This window comes from Sciurus vulgaris, assembly GCF_902686455.1.
Source record: "Sciurus vulgaris genome assembly, chromosome: 10".
Taxonomy (NCBI): Eukaryota; Metazoa; Chordata; class Mammalia; order Rodentia; family Sciuridae; genus Sciurus; species Sciurus vulgaris.
In genome coordinates, this window is record NC_136470.1 from 126,066,049 (window position 1) to 126,087,241 (window position 21,193).

Sequence of the window (21,193 nt, forward strand, 5' to 3'; positions counted from 1 at the left end):
CTCTGGTAGACCAAGGCCCCCCAGTAATAGACCCACTGACTTTTCATCATCCCCATCATTTAGTTTTTCCATTTCTCTTTAGATATTTTGATATCTAATGCTAACAGTCTTCATTTAAGACCCTCCAAAAAGCCTATTATGTGAATTATGGTTCGACTTGTGTTCAGTAGCTCCATGGATGTAGAAAAAGCATTTGATAAAATTTAGCATCCATTCATGATGAAAATCCTCAGCAAACTAAGAATAGAAAGGAATTGCCTCAATCTGATAAAGGCTATCCGTAGAAAACCAAAAAGCTAACATTAGCAATCCTACACAATGGATTGACATCACACTCAGTGTTGAAAGACTGTACTTGTTCCTCTTGAGACCGGACCTGAGAGGGGATACCCTCTTTCCCCACTTCCTGCCTCTTGGTACTGAAGGGCCTAGCCAGTGGAGTCAGACATAAGGACAGGAAAGTGAGAAGTAAGCATGCTTTTCCTGGCAGATGAGATAACTGCATATGTAGAAAATTCAAAAGAATCTACAAATCTTTGCTAATAATATAATTTATAAGTATGTGTATTAAGATCACCACACACAAAGGTAGGGTATGAAAACATTTCTGTTTCTGTAACAAGCAATAATTATAAAATGGAATTTAAAAATTATAACTTTAAAATTGAGTCAAAAAATTGAATACCTAGAATAAGTCTAACTGAAGAGGTGTCATGCTGAAAACCATGAAACAGAGTGAGAGAACTTAAAGAAGAGCTAAATAAATGGGTAGATATTTCATGTGGAAATATTGGAAAATTTAATGTAATTAAGATGTCAATCCTTTCCAAATTGATTCTTATCAACTCTAATTAATATATCATCAGATTTTTTAAAAAATTTTTAAAATTTATTTTTATTGTAAACAAATGGGATACATGTTGTTTCTGTTTGTACATGGCGTAACAGCATACCACTTGCGTAATCATACATTTACATAGGGTAAGGATGTTGGATTCATTCTGTTATTTTTCCTCCCCCCCACCCCTCCCACCTCTCTTTTCCCTCTATACAGTCCCTCCTTCCTCCATTCTTGCCCCCCTCCCACCCCCCATTATGTGTCATCATCCGCTTATCAGTGAGATCATTCATCTTTTGGATTTTTGAGATTGGCTTATCTCACTTAGCATGATATTCTCCAATTTCATCCATTTGCCTGCAAATGCCATAATTTTATTATTCTTTATAGCTGAGTAATATTCCATTGTGTGTGTGTGTGTATGTATATATATATATATCACAATTTCTTTGTCCATTCATCAATTGAAGGGTATCTAGGTTGGTTCCACAATCTGGCTATTGTGAATTGAGCAGCTATGAACATTGATGTGGCTGTATCTCTGTAGTATGCTGATTTTAAGTCCTTTGGGTATAGGCCAAGGAGTGGGATAGCTGGGTCAAATGGTGGGTGCATTCCAACATTGCTTTCCAGAGTGGCTGCACTAATTTGCATCCCCACCAGCAATGTATGAGTGTACCTTTTTCCCCACATCCTCTCCAACACCTGTTGTTGCTTGTATTCTTGATAATCGCCATTCTAATTGGGGTGAGATGGAATCCTAGTGTAGTTTTGATTTGCATTTCTCTTATTACTAAAGATGTTGAACATTTTTTCATATTTTTGTTGATTGCTTATAGATCTTCTTCTGTGAAGCGTCTGTTCATATCCTTAGTCCATTTGTTGATTGGGTTATTTGTATTCTTCGTATCACCAGATTTTTGATGAATAATGACAAATTGATATTAAATAATATATGGCAAAGCAATGGACCAAGAGTAACCAAACACGCTTGAAGAATAAGAACAAGTTTGGAGGATTTTTACTACCAGATTCCAAGATAAATTATAAAGATACAGTAATTAGTACAGTGTGTTATTAGCATAAGGGCAGAAAAAAATGAATAGAACAGAATAGAAAGACCTGTTATGTGGTCCCTTGATTTGCAACTAAGGTACCACTGCTGTTCTGTGGGGGAAAGGATGATTGTAATAAAATGATGCTTAAACAATTGGATACCTGCATATATAAAATTTGATCCTATCCTGAACACCATATTAAAAATCCATTCGTTCAAGGTGGAGCACAGAACTTCATGTGAAAGGTTGAGTAATCAATCTTCTAGAAGAAAACATTGGAGAATATTTTTATGAGCCAGGGTTGGGGAAAGATGTCTTAAACATAAATAAAAAAGCACAAGGAAAGCATACATGTAAAAAATATTTATGATATAAATGACAAGCCACTGATTGAGAGAAGATATTCACAAAGATATTCATCTATATAACAAAGGAGTTGTGTCTAGCATTTATAAAGAATTCTTTAAATCAACAACAAAAAGACAAATTGATTTAAAAGTGTGCAACACCTGAAGAGATACTTCTGAAAAGAAGTTTCCCTGAAGGGCCATAAATATATGAAAATTCTCAACATTATTTCTCATGAGAGAAATGTAGATTAAAATCAAAATGAGATAACTCTTGACACTCCTCCCATGGCTAATACATACACAATGCCAATGACTTGACAATTACAAGTGTTGGCAAGGTTGTGGAGCAACTGAAACTCTGCTACACTGCTTGCTAGCAACAGTAATTGGTTCAACTGTTTTGAAACTAATGTTTTAAAATGGGATTAAGGTTGTCATTAATCCCAACAGCTAAACACGTGTATACCTTACAGCAAACACTTTTATTCTTAATTATGTATATAGTTAAGTGGAAAAACATTTCAAGTCATGATAAAGACAGGTATAAGAATATTCATAACAGCTTTATTCAAAATAGTTCAAAATTCAAAACAATCTAAATATTCATCTACAAGGAAATAGATGAACACATCAGAATATATTTATATGATGAAATATTATACATCAATAAGACAGCAACCTTCTGATAGACATAGCAATGTGAATAAATATCACTTATATTTTCTTGAGCAAAAGAAGCCAGATATAAAGGAGTACATGTAATGTGATTAGTGAAAAAAATGGGGAAAATAGCTATGACAAAATAAAAGCAGTGTTTATCTCTGGTGGCATGTGGAGCACTGACTGGACAGGGCAGGAGACCTTTCTGGGATGTAGGTAATGTTTTGAATGTTCATCTGTATAGTGGTTCTAATGTGTGGGTAAGAGTAGAAATTCATTGCAAGAATTGTACACTTAGTATTTGTGCAATCTACTGTTTATGTATATGCTTTTTAAAAAAATTTATTTGTTCTTTTTAGAAATACATGACAGTAGAGTGTATTTTGACATATTATACATGCATGGAGTATGACCTATCTACTGTTTGTTATGCTTCAATAAAGACAGATTAATCTCAATAAAATAAATTTTTGAAAAAAAGAGGAAAAAAGCAAAAGCTCACCAGAGGAATTGACCCAGAAATACTCAAGTATGGGATTTACAGAGTTTTTGTTGCACGACTTGTTGAAAAGACTGTCCTTTCCCCATTGGATGATCTTGAAGCCCTTATTAAATCTCACTTGATCACAAAGGCAAGGGTTTATTTCTGGGATCCCCATTTTTTTCCATTAGTCTATGTGTCTGTCTTTATGCCAGCACCACACTGTTTTGATTATGTAGCTTTGTATTACATTTTGAAATTAGTAATGTGATACCTCCTACTTTGTTCTTATTTTCTAAGATTATTTTGACTATTTGGGACCTGTTGAAATGCTATATGAATTTTAAATGGAATTTTCTATTTCTGTAAAAATTTCTTTGCAATTTTAATAAGGATTATATTGAATTTATATATCATTTTGGGCAGTTTGATATAGTAACATTAGTTCTTCCAGTTCATAAACATGGGTTGTCTTTGCATTTATTTACATCTTTAATTTCTTTCAATGTTTTGTAGTTTTCAAGATGCAAGTCTTTCACTTCTTTAGTTAAGTTTATTCTTAAGTTATCTATTATTATTTTTTTGGTTCTGTTATAAGTGGAATTGTTTTCCTATTTCAGATACTTCATTGTTAGACTATAGTAACCAATTGATTTTTCTATGTTAATTTTGTGTCTTGCAACTGTACTGAGTTCATTTAACAGTTCTAACAGGATTTTGATAGTCTTAGATTTATCTACCTATCAAAGTATATCATCTATGAACAGGAACAACTTTATTTCTGGTTTTCTGATTTGGATGTCTTTTATTTTTCTATTTCTATTCAGATAACCACTTTTCTGATGAGAACTTCCAGTACAGTGTTAAATGGAAGTGTCAGGAGTGGACATCCTTGTGTTATTCCTGATCTTAGAGTAAAAGCTTTCAGTTTTTCACCATTAGTGTGAGATTGGCTATGGATTTTTCAGATAGCCTTCATTATGGTGGTATTTCCAAAATACATGACAAAGATACAGTAATCAAAACAGTATGGTACTGACATAAAGATAGACACACAGACCAATAGAACAGAGTGGAGAACCCAGAAATAATCCATGTGTATACAGTCAGCTGATCTATGAGTATAAAGAACACGCAATGGAGAAAGGATAGTCTCTTTGTCAGATGGTGCTGGGAAAACTGAATATCCACGTGTGAAAGAATGGGATTGGACCCTCATACCACACACAACAACCAACTCAAAATGGATTAACGACTTAAAAAGTAAAACCAGAAACTGTGAAACTTCTAGAAGAAAACAGGGAAAAAGCTTCATGATATGGATCTTGGTAATTATCTACAACACCAAAACCACAGGCAACAAACTGAACAAATGAGAAGTAAGAGTCTATTAGACTGAAATCTTCTTTACAGTGAGGGAAACAATTAACAGAGTGAAAAGGCGACTGGTGAGATGGGAGAAAATATTCCAAATTGTATCTGACAAAGGGTTATCAATGTCCGGAACTACTACACTCAATAGCAAAAAACTAATGACCTGATTTAAAAAAATTGGCTAAGGACTTGGAGAGACATTTCTCCAAAGAAGGCATACAAATGGCCAACAGTCATGTGAAAAGACGTTCAATATCACTCACCATCAGGGGAATCAAATCAAAGCCACCATGAGAGACCTACTGCCTCCCACCTGTTGGGATGGCTGTCAATCAGCAAATGAGCAGAAGACAGGAAGCGCTGGTGAGACCAGAAGTGACCTGGAGAAGCTGGAACTCAGGTACGCGGTTGTTGGGAAGGTACAATGGCACAGTGATTACAGGAAAGATGGAGGTGCCTCAGAAAAGTGAAAACTAGAACTACAGATGATACAGCAGCCCCACTTCTGGGCTGCAGAAAAATTGAAGCCAGGATGAAGAAGAGATATTTAGCAGTCTTAGGATAATTGCAGCACTGTTCACAGTGTAGAAAAACCCGAATGTCCACCAAGAGATGAATAAAGACAGTATTAATATATATGTACACATATATCTATCTCAACTATGTGAATAGTATGCAGCCTTGTAAGGATGTAAATTCTCATATATGCTACATTGTGGATGAACTTCATGTACATTATGCTACCTGAAATAAGCCTGTCATGAAAAGACAAATACTGTAAGATTCTACTTTTACAATGTCTTTCTCTGCTTTCTATTGCTGTAACTGAATACCACAGGCTGGGAAAATGGCCCAGAATAGATATCTACTTGACCCAGGGCTCTGGAGGCTGGAAAGTCCAAGAGCATGATGCTGGCATCTTTTGAGGACCTTCTTCCTGTATTGTGGCGTGGCAGAAGGCGTCACATGTGAGACAGAGCAAGCCCCTTGCTGGGATCGCTCTTCTTCTTATAAAGCTATTAATTGCATCATGGGGACCTCACAGCATGACCTCATCTAATCCTAATTACTTCCCAAAGACCCCACCTCCAAATACTATTACCATGACTCTGGGGCTTACATTTCCAATACATGAAATTTGGTGACATTCAAACCATACCACATGAGATACTTAAAGTAGACAGAATTATAGATCCTGGAATGATAACAATTAGAATGGTACTTTCCAGGCAGGGTTGGAAGAGGAAGGAGTGATTGATTAACGGGCCTAAAGCTTCAGTTGAGCAAGATGAATAAGTGCTAGAGATCTGCAGTGTGACACTGTACCTCTAGTCAACCACACTGTATGGTACATTTGAACATTTGTTAAGAGCATAGGTCTCATGTTAAGGGTTCAAACTATAATAGAATGAAATTTAAAATATTGAAAAGTTGGTTTTAAGAAGTGCCAGGAAAAATAGCATTAAGTAGCCCCTGGTTCCCTCATCCTAGACTTCCAGGAGGTGGGGAGGTGGGGATCTTGGGCTAACAATGTCTGATTTTGAATGTCCAGTTGGGTGAGGGGAACCCCCACCTTCCCACCTACAAAGGGAAAAATAAGAACCAGAGGCCCAGGCACGCCGGGGAGGTCTGTTTCTGACAGCTTCCCCCCGGGACAATGAGCTGACACTGGATAGTCTGCAATCACCAGCCAGTTACTCTTCCTGTCCAGGCTCAATCAACTTGCAGAGCCAGGGAATGAGGTGGGGTCCCTGGATGTGCAGGTTCTGGTTGGACGAGCTCGGAGACCCTAAATGCATTCCAGCTCCTGGTCTCTGGCTCGATTGCTTTGCCTGCCTATTTTCAGAGGGATGTTTGAAAAAAAGCAAGAAAGATTAAAAAAAAAAAAAAGATTGCCAACTGAGCTAATTGGTTTCAATTTCCTTTGCCTAAAAAATGTCATGGATTGTGTTCATGCTGGTGGTCTCCAGTGATGGGGTGGCTGCTTCCCAAACAGCTGCTGCAGTCACAGGCTTGGTGGGAGAGGAGGATGACTGTTGGAGAATGTCCGCCTTGAACTAGAGTTCAGTCCTCTCTTCCCACGGCTGATTTAAGCTTTAACATCATACTCTTGGCTGCTGGAGACCCAGAAGTGAAGGGACACAGTCTCCATCCCCCAGGGCTCCCAGCTGATAGGAATGGGCATGACTATATCAGGAGCTATGGTAGGGATGTGGGATGACGGGTGGTGTGGGGGCTGGTTGGCGGGGTATGACTTGGAGTGGGAAACAGACTCCTGGGCTGTAGAGCTACACCCACTATTGATCGTACATCACTGTGTAAACGAAACTAATCCCTTAATCTTTGAAAGGGTCAGTTTTTTACCTATGGAAAATGGGAGAGAAGAATATCTGTGCCATCGATCCCATAGAACCTTTATTAGGGACATCACTCAGCGGTGAGGTATCTGGGCAGGGTACCAAGATGCTTCTCAGTGTCCTATTTGCTGTATCCTATGAACCAAGTTCTCTTACTTTGAACTTTTGGAAACCGTATCTTGAATTTCTCTGTTTCTCTGCATATGGCCAGAGTCCTTGCAGGATCCCAGGGGCCCTCTCAGCATAACCCAGCCCTGTGGCTCTTCTTGATGAAGCTGAGCCTGGGCGGTGCTGGATGATGTTCAGCCGTCCAGACGGCCCCGCTGGGAGCTGGAGAGTGCACTCTCCATGTGCACTACCACATGGAAGGAAGCTGGGGCTGGGCAGTCATGTGGAATGAGCCCCACCCTGCCGTGAGCCTCATTCGTGGTTTGTCCTGTTTTGTCCCCTGGTCCTCTCCCTGCCTGGACACAGCAGTATTGAGGAAGCCGGAGTTGGGGTGGGGGATCAAAGGGTGAGCAGTGCTCCCCAGGCTGTGCAGGGTGACAGCAGGAGGACAAGGCGTCCTGGGAAGGGATGGCTGTCAGGTCACAGGGTTGGGAGGTGGAGGCTGCTGCCTATTCCCAGCCCTCAATGCTCTGCCTCTCTTTCCACTTCCTCTCTTCTGTTTGCGCTTCCTCTTTCCTTTCCCCTCCCTTCATCCCCAACTCTGCACAGGTATTCTGACTTTTCCAGGTATGCTGGGTCCCAGAGGCAGGGGCACAAGCCTCTCTTCCCATCCTCACTCGTTACAAGCATGTCGTCCTCACGTTCTTGATCAAGGTTATTATGAGTGCTTTAGAATCCTTGTCTGCCAGTTCCAACATCTGGGTCTCCAGTAATTATCTTTTCTCTAGGGAATTGGTTGCGTTTTCCTGTTCTTCAGTGACTGAGTAATTTTTTGGACCCTGGACATTGTGAGTAGACTCTTGTGGAGGCACTGGGCTCTGCTATGTTCTTATGGAACTTGTTGATTTTTTTGTTTCAGCTGGTAATTTAATTGGGATTCAAATGACAAACTCTTGCATCTGGGGCAGCAATGCAACTCTCAGTTAAGTTCTTTGGTTATTAACTGAACAGTTCTTTTGTTTGTTTTTGGCATCAGGGATTGAGCCCAGGGGTGCTTAACCACTGAGCTACATCCCCAACTCTTTCTCTCTTTTTTAATGTTTTATTTTGAAACAGGGCCCCTCTAAGTTGCTTAGGGCCTTGCTAAATTGCTAAGACTGGTTTTGAACTTGTGATCCTCCAGACTCAGCCTCCTGAACTGCCAGGGTGACAGGCATGTGCCACTGTGCCTGGCTACCCAAACAGTTTTGAGCCTGCTCTGTGAATACATAATCCATCAGTCACCCAGAAGACTAGCAGAGGGTATGCACAGAACTCAGCTCCTCATCTCTGACTTACTACTTTCTAGGATTTCCCCTTTATTTTGCAGCAGCTGAACTTCCCTGAGCCTTGTTCTCTGATTCTTTAAGCCAGAATTATGTTTTTTTTTTTTTATACAAGATTAGCCTCCCACTGTGGTGCTCTCTGCTTAGCCCATACTCCTTTGCACTGTCTTCAAGCTAAAAGCCATAAAAATGGGAAAAACCTCAAGTCTCCTCCAAACTTTGCCTTCTTTTTTTCACTCTTTGGTGTCTGTTGATAGCTGTATTTTTAATTTTGCCTAAACTCAACAGTTATGATTGGTGGGTGGTTTGGTTCAAGTGTTTACTTGGAAGTGGGGCCTATCATAAGTGGGACTCTTCCTTCTATTTTTTTTAATCTCACGATTTTTAGAAGGTGGCATTCAATACTGTCTCATGGTGGCAAGATGGCTACTACAGCTCCAGCCATCATGTCAACAGTATAGGCTGGAAGAGGGATGAAGGAGGAAAGATAATGGCATGCTTTCCAACTGCTTCTACCACCCTTTAAAGAGCTTTCCCACATTTTTACCTAAATACTTCCACCTGTATCCCAATGGTCAGAATTTAATTGCAAAGTTACAAATGATTTATAATGGGCATGTTACTATTCCTAACAGAATTAGGGTTTAGTGGTAAAAAAGGGGAGAGGATGGCTCTCAGGAAGGCAGCTACAACTGTCCCATTTCATGAAGATATTTATGAAGATTAAATGTGTCGATACGTGTTAACTGCTCTGTACCACTCTTGGAAAATAGGAAGCAGTCCATAAAGTTGGCTTTACTGTGGCTGTAAGTTTCTCCATAGACGTAAGCCCAAGGCAATCCCAAAGAGAGGCACCTAGCCCGACTTGGAATGTGTGGTGTCAAGGAAGACTTCTAGGGCGGTGAGCCCTGAGCCAAGTCTCAAAGACAAACAGCTGTTAACCAGGTCACAGAGGAAGAGTCGCAGGCAGGAGGAGCAGGCCTTTGCTGGTAGGGATATACTAATACCCTGGTAAGGCACAGATGGAGAGAAGGTGTGGGAGAGATAGTTAAGAGCCAAGGCGTGTCCGAAACTGAGGTCAGCATATAGTGGGGGACAGTTCTACATGTGCCCAGGGAGCAGTGGAGTTGGAGAAGCAGATGCCTGTGAACATCCACACACGTGTGTTCATACACACTTACCTGACATTGACCCGGCCTTGCAGGCCTCTGGTGGGAGAGAAGCCTGGGAGGGAGGGAGCCCAGGCCCAAATCGTAGACATTCCCCTGTCTGGGAGTTCAGGGCAGAGGTGCAGATGTGGGCTGGGTGGTCACTGTTCCCCTGAGGGATTCAGCCCCCTCAGCCCTCATAACTCTTCTCGAAGATAGGAACTTTCAAAAACATACTTGACAAGTTTGGTCAAACAGGAAGTCAAGAGCTGATAGTGTGGGAAGGAGGCGAGGGTGGGGGCTCATTGCCTCTGGTTCTCTCAGGCCAGCGGGCTCTGGTCCTGAACTCCCAGGTCCCCCAGTGTGCGGCCTTGGGACGAGGCTGTGCACGTCTTCTCCAGATGTGCCTGGGATGGGTCTGTGGGCTCCCCCAGAGTGAGCCCTGGGACTTTCTTCTCCCAGCTTATTCTCTTCCTGTGAAAAGCATCTCCTGGTTCACAGGTTCTGGGTCTCTCTGCTTCTCCTGATGCATCTCAGTGATTTGCTCAAACAACTCAGTGTAGTCCAGTGCACATTTATTTCCCACTTCTGAGGTGCCAGGGCCCTGCCCTGGGCCCGGAAGACCTCTTCCCTGGACTGTGGAGCGGTGAGTCATTAGGCATTAGAGCCAGTAGATACACTTTGTCATGTTTGTGCTGCAGAGAGACACGTGCCCTATCGGCCAGTCCTCTGTGAATGGGCTTTTAGGCTGTTTCTAGACCTTTTATCTTCAGGTACCCTTCTGCATGGGCCTGCACGTGGCTCAGTGACTCTCAGGGACCTGCAGTCAGAGCGGAATGCCCGGAAGCCAAGGTCAAGCCGTCCTCTGGAGCCACGGTTCCAGTTTATACTTGGCTGAGCCGTGACTGTCACAACCCACCTTCCAACATTCTTCAAGACCTGACCTCCTTGCTCCTTCAGGCACTCCAGTTAGACATGACAGACCTGTGCTTTCCAGCCGCTCGTTCTCTCGTGTTTTTCCTTTCTCTCACTCCGTGTTGCGCTGCAGGTACTTTCTTCAGATCTGGAGGTCTGGCCTCCTGCTCATGAGCTCCCCATTCAATCATCTGACCCTTTTCCTTAGACTTTAAACTTCAGCGACTTGAATTTCCATTGTAAGAGACTTTATTTTACAAATAGACCTGGTCAGTTTATATAGTTTTTTGATCTTTGCTTGAGTTTCCAGTTCCCTGTTTCACTTCATTAAACATTTTGAACTTATTATTACATATTGTGTCTGGTCATTCCGGCATCCCAAATCCTTCTGGGTATTACATTTCTATTGCTGCTGGTGATGATTCTCACTCACTGTTCCTCAGGTGTCTTAGAACTTTTTTATTTTATTTTATTTTATCATTTTTTGAGGTCTCTTTGATTGCTCTAAACCTGTAGGGAACCTAAGGGATCAGGGTTGATGGTGTGTGTACTCCTGTAGCAAGAATTTGCTTTTGCCTCTGCCCGATGTCCCTGGGGCTGCTTTAGTTTCTTGATGTGGAGTTTCCCGGATGGAGCAGGTAATGTAAGTCTGAGCCCCAGACCTGCAGCTTGCAAGGCTGTGGCTACAAATTGTCAGTGCAGTCTTTATTCTTTTATTTTCCTTTTCCCCGCTTGGATCTGAGGCTAAGATGGCAAGTTATCCTGTCTCCCTTCGCTGGTGGGATGATTTTTTTTTTTCTTTCTGATCTATCCTTCTGCCGATGATGTAGCCCTTCAAGGACCTCAGCTTTAATGTGGGGCCTGGGCTGGGTGGGAGGTCCAATCATGCATTTTCCAAGGCCTTGTTTCCTCTGCTGCCAATGACCCTGAGACAGCAGGGTCCTGGCCTCAGCAGCTTCCCATAGATGCCCTGGTGTAGCTCTGGTCTCTGGGTTAGAGTCCTGTCTCCTTGTCACCTCTGACATTTGGAAAATCCAAGTTCAGATCTGCATTTAAAGAGATGTTTGATGTGTTCCATTCAGTGCATTTTATAGACCAGATTTTTTCTTTTTAAGAATATCAAATCCACGATGCTGCCAAGAGCAGAAGTCCTTGTCAGGATTTTTAAGTATGAGTAGAAGTTCGGACACTCCACCCTGTGTTTTTAATTGTTCATGTTGCTGATGCTTCGCTCCTTATTTTAGCTCTTTGCATGCTCATCAGTCTCGACACCTGGTCCCAGGCCGGGCATGGCTTCCTGCTCTACCCTGCCTGTCCATTCCAGGCATCTCTGCCGGTATCCAGCACTGGCCCACAGGGCTTGCCAGGCAGCCTGCATACTTCTGTAAGGTGACAGAGAGGACGTGACCCCTCGGTGCAGGTGTGTCCATGAGTCTGCCCATCTGGCAAGCACCTGCCCTACCTCTGTGCCCCTCATTCTCTCGGGGACATGGACTCTGGCTTCAGGACCCTGCCTGTCTGCTGGGAAGCCTGCCCAGCCTCCTTCCCATGCTAGACCCAGGCGAGAGCCTGTTCTGGCACTGTAGGAGTCATGGTGAGCGGTTTGTTCTTTGGGACTGTCCCTTCCTCAGAGCCCTTCTAGAGAAGAGACCTGCTCGTTGCTATTCATTATTAAGGCTTAGCATGAGCGCATCTGACGGTGGAAGAGTAACAGGAACTGCACTTCTTGAGTTGCACTGAGTGTTTCTCGGGAGACCTCATACGATGGAAGGGTGGGAAGGATTACTATAGATCAAGATGTGGGAGGAGCTGGGTTTGGCTAGGGGCACTGAGGTGGATGCTAGGTGTGATAGGTTCATGAAGGTCCTGAGGGCTTGGGAAGGGAGGTCATCCCTGGCAAGTGGGGAAGACAGACAGACTGTCATTCAGTCAGTCAACAAACTCCTTGAGCACTTTTGGGTGCCCGGCATGTGCTGGCTCCTGGAGACACAGATGAGAATGAGGTCTGGTTTCTGCCCTTGGGGAGTTTAGAAGAGCCTGGCATGAGGCAGATCCCTGCATGGCACCCAAGATTGCTCACCCTGGTCCCAGCAGTACAGACGAAGTGACTGGCCCAGAGAGCTGAGGGAACTGGCTCAGGGTTGAACAGCAAGTATTTTTTGTCACAAAGTTAGCGGTGAGGGTGGCCTGGCATCTCGCCAGTTCCGGAAGTCACCTGGCCACCAGGTGGCGTGGGCTGCCCTGTGGAGACCCTGGGGTCCATGGTGGACTCTGCTCCTGTAGAGTCCCGTGGTGGTTCCCAGAGGCCACTGGGACTGGAAGGGGGCAGGAGGCTTCTCTACTTCCATTCTGTCCCCAGCAGGGAGGGCCACTTGCTGAACAGGCCCTCTGCACCCTAGGTGGGAGAAGGAGGGCGGCCGTATTGCTCCCACCCTGTCGGAACCCAGGGGCCAGAGCAGCCCTTATCAAGCCCCAGCTGGGCCTGTCTTGGGCTTTCTGGGAGGTGCTGGGACCAAAGCTCAGGACGGGCTGACATGGCCGAGGAGATAATTTCAGTCTGCAGCCTCCAGACTGAGGGAGAATGTAAACACTGCTCGGTCAGCAGCTCTGGGGGTGGCGGGGGGGGGCCAGGGGCACCCTGCTGGCCGGCCTCCTTGCTGAGCCACTGTGGAGGGTGGGTCTAGGTTTCCTGTGACCTGGTCTCTTCTGGGCGTGCGAGGCAGCAGCTGCATGGGCTGCCAGATCCCTGCAGACCAATCTCACCCTCAGCGGACCTGAGTTGGACTTGGCCTGACCAGTGTGGGGAGGTGTGCTGTGGGAAGAGCCCCAGCTGGACACCAGAGCGCCACCCATCCTAGGTCCGCCAGTGACGCACCGGGCGGCAGCCTGCAGCAGGCCACTTGATTTCTCCACACCTTGGTTTCCTCCTCTGTGAAATGGGAGCACTTTAGTACTAACCCTAGAGCAGCGTACGATCTCTCTGCTCATTCGACAGATATTTAGCCACAGCCTAACTTCTCGTGCCTTTTGGGTACTGAGTATACCAACTGCAGAAAGAACTAGAACAGAGGCTATCCCACCACTGGGAGCCAAGAGTGAGGCTTCAATGAGATAACAGGCTTAAATGCTGGATGCTGGCCTTGGCACCCAGAAAATGCTCAGTCGACACTAGCTGTTGGTGCTGGTGGTTATGATTAATTTGAGCCAGTGCTGGCTGGTTCTTTCCTCCTCGTCCCTTCACATGGCTGACTTTTAGTCCAATCGTCAGCACTTAGCTGTTCCCTCCTAGAAGAAGCCTTCCCTGAATTCCTGAGGCTGTATTGTCCCTCATCCTGCCCCCTTTACTGTGGCATTTTTCACAGACCACTGTCATTGTCAGTTACCTCTCTCTGCACTGGCCTGGCTGGGTCTTGTTCCATCTTGGCTCTCTGGGGCCTGCACTTGTAGGTGATCATTAAATGCTAGCTGAATGAATGAATGGTCATGAGCCTGAGCTATAACTCTGTCAGGGCACTAGGTTATAGGAGAGTCAGGGAAGGGAACTTTCTAGTCTCTGATGGAGAATCACTTACGGGGAAATCCCAGGACCACAGTGCGGATGGATTTCTTTTAGTGTGGTGTGTGTCCTTGACTGCTGACGTGTATTTATTTCTACGAAGTTAGAAATAGAAAACAGAGGACTGTTTTCCCCATTTTGCAAATGAGGAAATGGAGGCCCAGAGAGGTCAAATACCTTGTCCAAGGTCACCTGACTGGTAGAAAGTGAGTGGAGCTGGGATTTGAACCTCCAAAGCTGATGCTCTTGGCCCCCATCTGTGCCTGTGTATGTGTGTACACATGCATATGCATGTGTGCATGTGTGTGGGGATATGTGTGTGCATGCAGCTGGTGGGCAGATGGGTCACCTGTGAGTGGCTTGTGGTAGGCTACTCTGGGCAGCTCTTTATAGACCTGCTGGTTGCAGGTGGGAATGGAGCTGTTGCTCTAAGTGACAGAAACAGTGGGCTAGAAGCATGAGCTGTCTTGAAAACCAAGAATAAAAACCTGTGTGACCTGACAAGCCACCTGCCTGCCTCTGGGCAGACCTGGGGGGTGTGGGCTGGCATGCTGGGCACTGCTGCAGAGCCAGGAGGCCACTGACACCACACGTGACTTGGAGTACTCCTGGCTGATGTGTTCTAATGTCGTTTAAGCCCCTGTCTCCAGTGACCCGACGCCACGTGGCAAGGCACAGGGTCTCTCCTGATTCTTCAGTCTTGGTTCTGTTTGCTTTCTGTCCTGCTAGCTGTAGGCAAAGTGATTCCTAGGAAACTGGTGAATGCTTTTGGTCAGAGGGGTGGAGCCTGTGTGTCTCCATGAGTGCATCCCTTAGGGTCACAACTGTGCCACACTCAGCTCCTCTTCTGTGTGTGCCTGGCTCTGCAAACTGCTGGCACGGGCTCTGACTTGCTTCCTCAGTAGGAAAGAAGGTTCCTTGATACAGATTGTTCATCATTCATTCAAACAGCACTGCCTGAGCCTGGTGCTGGACATTAGGGCTAAAATGGGGCTGAGACCCTGGCCCCCAAAAGCCTTCAGGCTAGCAGGAGAGCCACACTGGGAAACAGTGACCGTTCAGGGCAGTGCGGTAACTCTTAACAGCCTGGGGATAGGGTAACTCCTAACAGCCTGAGGGCTAATGGTGACAAGTGGGTTGAGTTTTGAAGGATGAACTTAAAATAACTAAGGAGGTGGGCATAGTGGGTCATGCCTGTAATCCCAGTGACAGGAGGCTGAGGCAAGAGGATCGAAAGCTTGAGGCCAGCCTCAGCAACTTGGTGAGAACCTGTCTAACTAAATAAATAAATCTGGGATTATAGCTTGTGGAAGAGCCCCCTGGTTTGATTCCCAGCACGGAGGAAAAAACATAATTAAGGAAACAAAGTGAGTGAATGCTCTAATGAATTACAGATAGTATAATTTCCTGGTAGGAGGAGATAGTCTGGGGTACTCAAGAAATAGTAAGTACTTTGATTTAGAAGTGGAGTTGTGTATGTGAGAACATGTGTGTCTCACTGTGTGTGTATCATTTGAACATGGAGGGAAGTGGTGATTCTACTAAAACTTCGATTCACACATATTCTATGAAAAACTGTGAAGTGTAATACACAGGGAACATTTAGTCATTCACATTTTAGTGTGAATAAGTTGATATATATTTTTTTCTTGAAGAAACTTGGGCCCTTGAATGAGGGGATGCTGAGAACTGGGGCAGGCCACCCTGTTCAAAATGTGCCCCGCTCCCTAATCTGTCACATTCCATGCAATTCTCAGAATCCTCCTGGAACTTGTTGAGATTTTCAACCTATACCCCCTCTGAGGTCTCACAATCTTGTTTGCCCTGCCCTGCAGGAAATGGGGAAATCTGATATTTGCCCCACTCTCACCTCTAGCTAACCCTGTCAGGAGGAGGGGACACTTCTGGTACAGAGACATGGCTGGACCAGACCCCACTGTGCAGGGCCCCACTCTCTGGGAGTGAGGGCCCTGCTGGGTAGGCTACTGGTTGGACCACCCAGCCCAGCTCTTCTCATTGTCCCTGTGCACAGACCTTGCTGTGCCCCCAGCTATGGTACCCTCTCTTTGACACCCCCTCAAGAGGGGACTTCAATAATGCAAATCCCGTGGGTCCTGTGAGTCAGGGCAGATGGGAAGCACACTCCTGAAGGGAAAGGCAAAGATGCAAGGAGGAGCCACTGCCTGCAGAGTCCCTTAGGGTAGACATTGGGTGGACTTCCCAGCTGGCCAAGGGAGCCAGCCTTCTGGGCCATTCACTGGCCCCTTGGTGGCAGGTGGCTGGCTGCCCTTGGACCTAGTTCCTAGCAAGTCCTGGAGGATGGACTTCAGGCACATCTCCAGATCAGGGACCTGGAGGGGTCTCGTTCCTTGTAGGAATGGAAATAGAACCTTCTCAAAGTGGTGCAGCCTCATACCACTTCAGTTGGATCCCACCCAGCTGGTGTCCTGTAGCCCAGGGTAGCAGAGACGTGCCTGCATCCCTACCTTCCCGCCAGGGAGGAGCCAGCTCTGGTGGAGGAAGCCTGGCCTGTGCCTCAGATTGGGGTCTGAGTTCCTGGGGTGGTGTGCACCCCTCTCAGAGCTGGGCTGACATTCTCAGGGTGCTGGGCTCCTGGGCAGGCCAGCATGCTCCAAGAAAGGCTGGGTGGCCACTTTCTGGGACACACTGGTGGATTCACTGTGGGTGAGACTGTTATAACAGGTTCACTAAGAAACTGTAGTTGGGGCCCCAGACCTCACTGGACACTTGTGTATACATTGTCTTGTGGGATTCTAAAACAAGCCTAGGTTGGTAATTAAGTTATTCCAAGAGAACTGGCACAGGATCGCAACGAGGATCTGGTGAAAGCAGGTTTGGCATGGAGGCCTAAGCCCATTCCCACCCCTGACATGACTGTCTTTGTTTCTAAGGGCATCTGCAAGTCGCTGGGGTTCAAAGCTTGGCTGGGCCACCTCAGTGCAGAGTCAACTTGGGCACAGTTCTTAAACTCTCTGCCTCTGAATCCTTATCTCAGTGCTGTTGACAGCACTTCCCTATTGGATCCGGGAAGGTGGGTGGGGCTCACATGCATGAGCAAGGGCCAGTGCACTGTACTTGTACACAAGTGGTGGCTGCCAGGACCGTTGGTGGAATTGCCTAGATTGCATGTGAGCACCTTGGTTGGATGTGGTCCGGGCACCAGTTTGATGAGCCTGGGTTCCTGGGCTTCTCCAGGATCCTTTCTCTTTAAATGCTAAGAGGCAACGTAGACACTGGGCTTCATCAACCACTTGTCCACAGTTACCCACTAGACATGGAAAACACTGTCACTGCTGCATGGCTGAAGGCTGGATGTGGCTGCGCAGGAGGTGGCCAGGCCACTCTGGCCTGGAGACGTTGTCATCGGGGGAGGTGATTTTGAGGAGGGGGCCTTTGTTGATGTCGTTGACATCAGTGGAATGTTCTCTTACATTGCTGGAGTTGGAGAGTGTGGCCTTGACCTGTAGTGAGCTGAGAATGGGTGGCCATGCCTCCTGGGTGCTGGGACAGTCCTGCTGGGCACGTTTTCCCAGTGTAATGGCCAGCAGTGCCCCCTCTTCCTGTTTCATAACTTGGATGATAAATTACATGGTCACCCTACTCTAAGCCACAGGCCAGGCCTTATCACCAGAGCTGCTTACCCCCTGATGTGTAGGTAGGGGTGCTGGGAAAAGCCCCTTCTTCCCTGGAAGGGTCTGCTGCCAGTGGCTACCAGGTCCCAAGGTGGATGGGGTCAGTCTGGGAGGCATCCGCGAATGGCCATGGCACTTAAGGGACTGGGCAGCAAAATCCTTGTCCCTGGGGCAGATGGCCTTGAGCACAGTGTGGCTCGCAGCACGGAGGCCTGAGTCTACAGCCAGGTGCTCTCACTATTTGTCACCTGGTAGGAACTGGGGAGACTTTAGCTCAAAGAGATATGGGATATTAGTCTGGCATAACTTTTTCATTTTCCTAGTAACGATGACAGTACTCATCCTGACTATCTTTAATTAAACCTAGGGGCCAGGTGTGTGTGTATACAAACACTTATCTATTTTATATATAAAATATACATTTTATACATGCATAATAATAGATATATAATGCACATACACAGATTGTACACACACACACACGCACACACACACATACACACACACTTCTTAAAGTAGTACGGAGATGCTGGGTGAGACACAAAGACAGGAAGGGACCCTCTTCATGTGTTTGACCTTGGAGCCAGTGACCCTGAAAATCCCCCACCATCCTCTACATCAGGGTACAGAATGTTGCTTACTCAACCCTTCAGTCCAGGCTGGGCTTGGAAGATTAGGAGGCAGGGGATCATGGGCTCGACGGGGACCTTTCTGTCCCTGCTTGTCCCTTGCCCTCCCCGGGGCCAGGTCTGGCAGGGAAAGGCCAAGCTGGAGGCCCTATGAGGAGTGCTCAGCTGTCTTTCATCCGGTCCCCCAGTTATTTGTTCAGCATGCAGTGCAAATTTCCCTGTCTCAGGACATGGAATCTGGTACAGCTTTGCCTGGATCAATGTCCAACCCCTTTCAAGTTCTGGAGAAAGTTACTCCTCTCCAAAGTTCAGACCTGCCAGACTCAATAACTCCACAAAAATGCTTGGATGAAAATTGCTCCAAGCAATCCCAGCGGAAAGCCAGCACCTCACCCCTCGTTTAAAGTTATGATCCTTATCATAATTAATTCAATAAAGAAGTAATGTGCTTCAACCTAGGCAGAGAGAATAATTTTCTGTCTTGACTGGTATAAACTTTCAACTGGGGACATTTAAACTCTGGGTCTGAGCTCTCGCAGCAAGTAATAAATTGCAGACCCCGGCAGGGCTGCAGAACCCTGGTTTCAACTGCAGTAAATAGGCCGCTATTGAAGAGAGGAAGATTTGGATTCGGGTGGGCAGTTCCAATAAATAGCAGAGCATTGTTTATCAACCCTGCAGTCCCGGCTGGCCTCCGCCTAGAGACAGGCAGTAGCGTTTGCTTGTTGAAAGCAACGGACCGTTTGATCCTCCCACTCCGAGGACCCACCTGAGTCTTTCAATGAAAATCCATTTTCCTTCTGTAATTGAAAGGTAGGATTAGCCTACGTGGAAAGCACGCCAGCCCATCGAAGCAGAGCTGTCTTTCCTGTTCTTCGGAGGTCGCAGTGATGAAGGTTTATTCTGTTTCCAATACATTCAGCGGAATGAAGCTCCTGTCTTGTCCAGGAAGTCCATAAGGTTTACAGAAATGACAAGTTTAGCAATCAAAGCCTTTGGAAACAAGTTAAAAATCAGAGGAAAATCAGTTTTGATGAAAACAACTTTCAGATTGCATATTATGGGACGAGGTGAATTTAGCATCCATTGTTTTCTGAAAATAATTCAGTGGTGGGTATTGTGTACATGAACAAATATGTAACCACGAACCTCATTCATATGTATAACTATAATGCACCAATAAAAATGTGGAAAAATATATAGTAAAAAAATAATTCGGCAGGGTTCTTCAAAGTGATTAAATCTGGGAACTTCAGGTCGATTGTCAGACTCCTTTTCCTTGGTTCCTGGCTTAAGGTTTTGGACACCGCCTTTGTGAACTGACAGCAATCACAGGTTCCAAAACTCAAGAGGGCTTTTCTCTTCCATTCCGTGGGAATGCAGATCAGCCCACTTTCTGCTCCATGGCCTAGAGTGCGCACAGGGAGGCACTGTGACAGGGCTCACTGCAGACGTACTCTTTCCAAACCACGCCGGGCGTCAGCGGCGCTTATATCCAAGACAAATAGCGGGCTCTGGAGAAGTGATTGAGACTATTCATGGATGTTATTCATCAAAACACACAAAGTACGAACACAAGGCAGCTGAGATCCTTTTTGTAGCATAAAAAATGTGAAGGGCTGCCCTTCCCTGCCCAGGGAGGGAGGCAGAGGAATCCTTTGAAACCTGGATGGAGAGGACGGACCAGGAGAGAGGATGGGGTAAGGGATCCATCCGCCAGGTCTGGCGCCGCCCTTACATCCTGTGGGGGCATGGAGAAATACACATAAATATGTGATAAATAGCATCAGTAATGTGCCACATGTATCAACCCTTTTCTGTGGGTTTGTAAAGAAAATTAGGACCTTGGTTCTCTGTTTCGTGTAGCCCACTCGAAGCGGAGTGTAGAAATTCAAGCTGAGGTTGCCCCTGCTCTTGACGTGGCCACTCTTTGCAGTGATGGTGACCCTAGGCCTTTGCTCTCTAGTTTTTTTCTCTTTTTAAAGTGAGAAAAACATCTGCTGTATAATTTGTAAGGCTGGAGACCCAATTAAAAAAAAAAAAGAAAGAAAGAAAGAAAGAAAGAAAAAGTTAACAGTAAATAAATACGCTGTGCTCTCGTTCATCATTGGGCTATTTCTGAGCTCTGGCTCAGGCTGCTTCTGACTCTTCTGGTCCAGCCTGTCTGGAGTGAGAGAGCGGAAGGACTGTTTCGTGTGTCCCCTAAATGCTGCAGATGTCAGGGTGTCTGTGAGGCCTGTCTCCCTGACATCGTCTCCGCGATGAGAAATGACCGTTAAGACCTCTGGGCTTCATCTTTCAAGAGACCAGTACTGCTCAGAGATTTCACATAAACCCGATAGCGTGGCTGAAACCAGCGCAAGACAGGACACCCCCAGACGCAAGTGCACAGAGGGCAGAACCCAAATCCAGAGAGCCGGGGCTCCCTATCCTTCACGACGCAAGCCTCGGAGCCAGCACGTTTGACCAATGCTGCAACCCCCGCCCGCGCCCCTTCCACCCCCAATCCCTCTTGGATTGATTAAATTGGCTCAAGATGACACCAATAATTGGCTCAAGATGGGGCTTCGACAGGCCCAATGATCCATATCTTCGCATTCCCTAAAATCAGTCCTTTCAGCTCTGTGTTGGATTTAGGATGGTTTACATTGGCTCCGTCACAAACATTTTAATAAAGTCCCAGAGAAACCGCAAACGGGTGACATCATTGGATGGTGTTAAAAAAAAAAAAAAAAAAATTC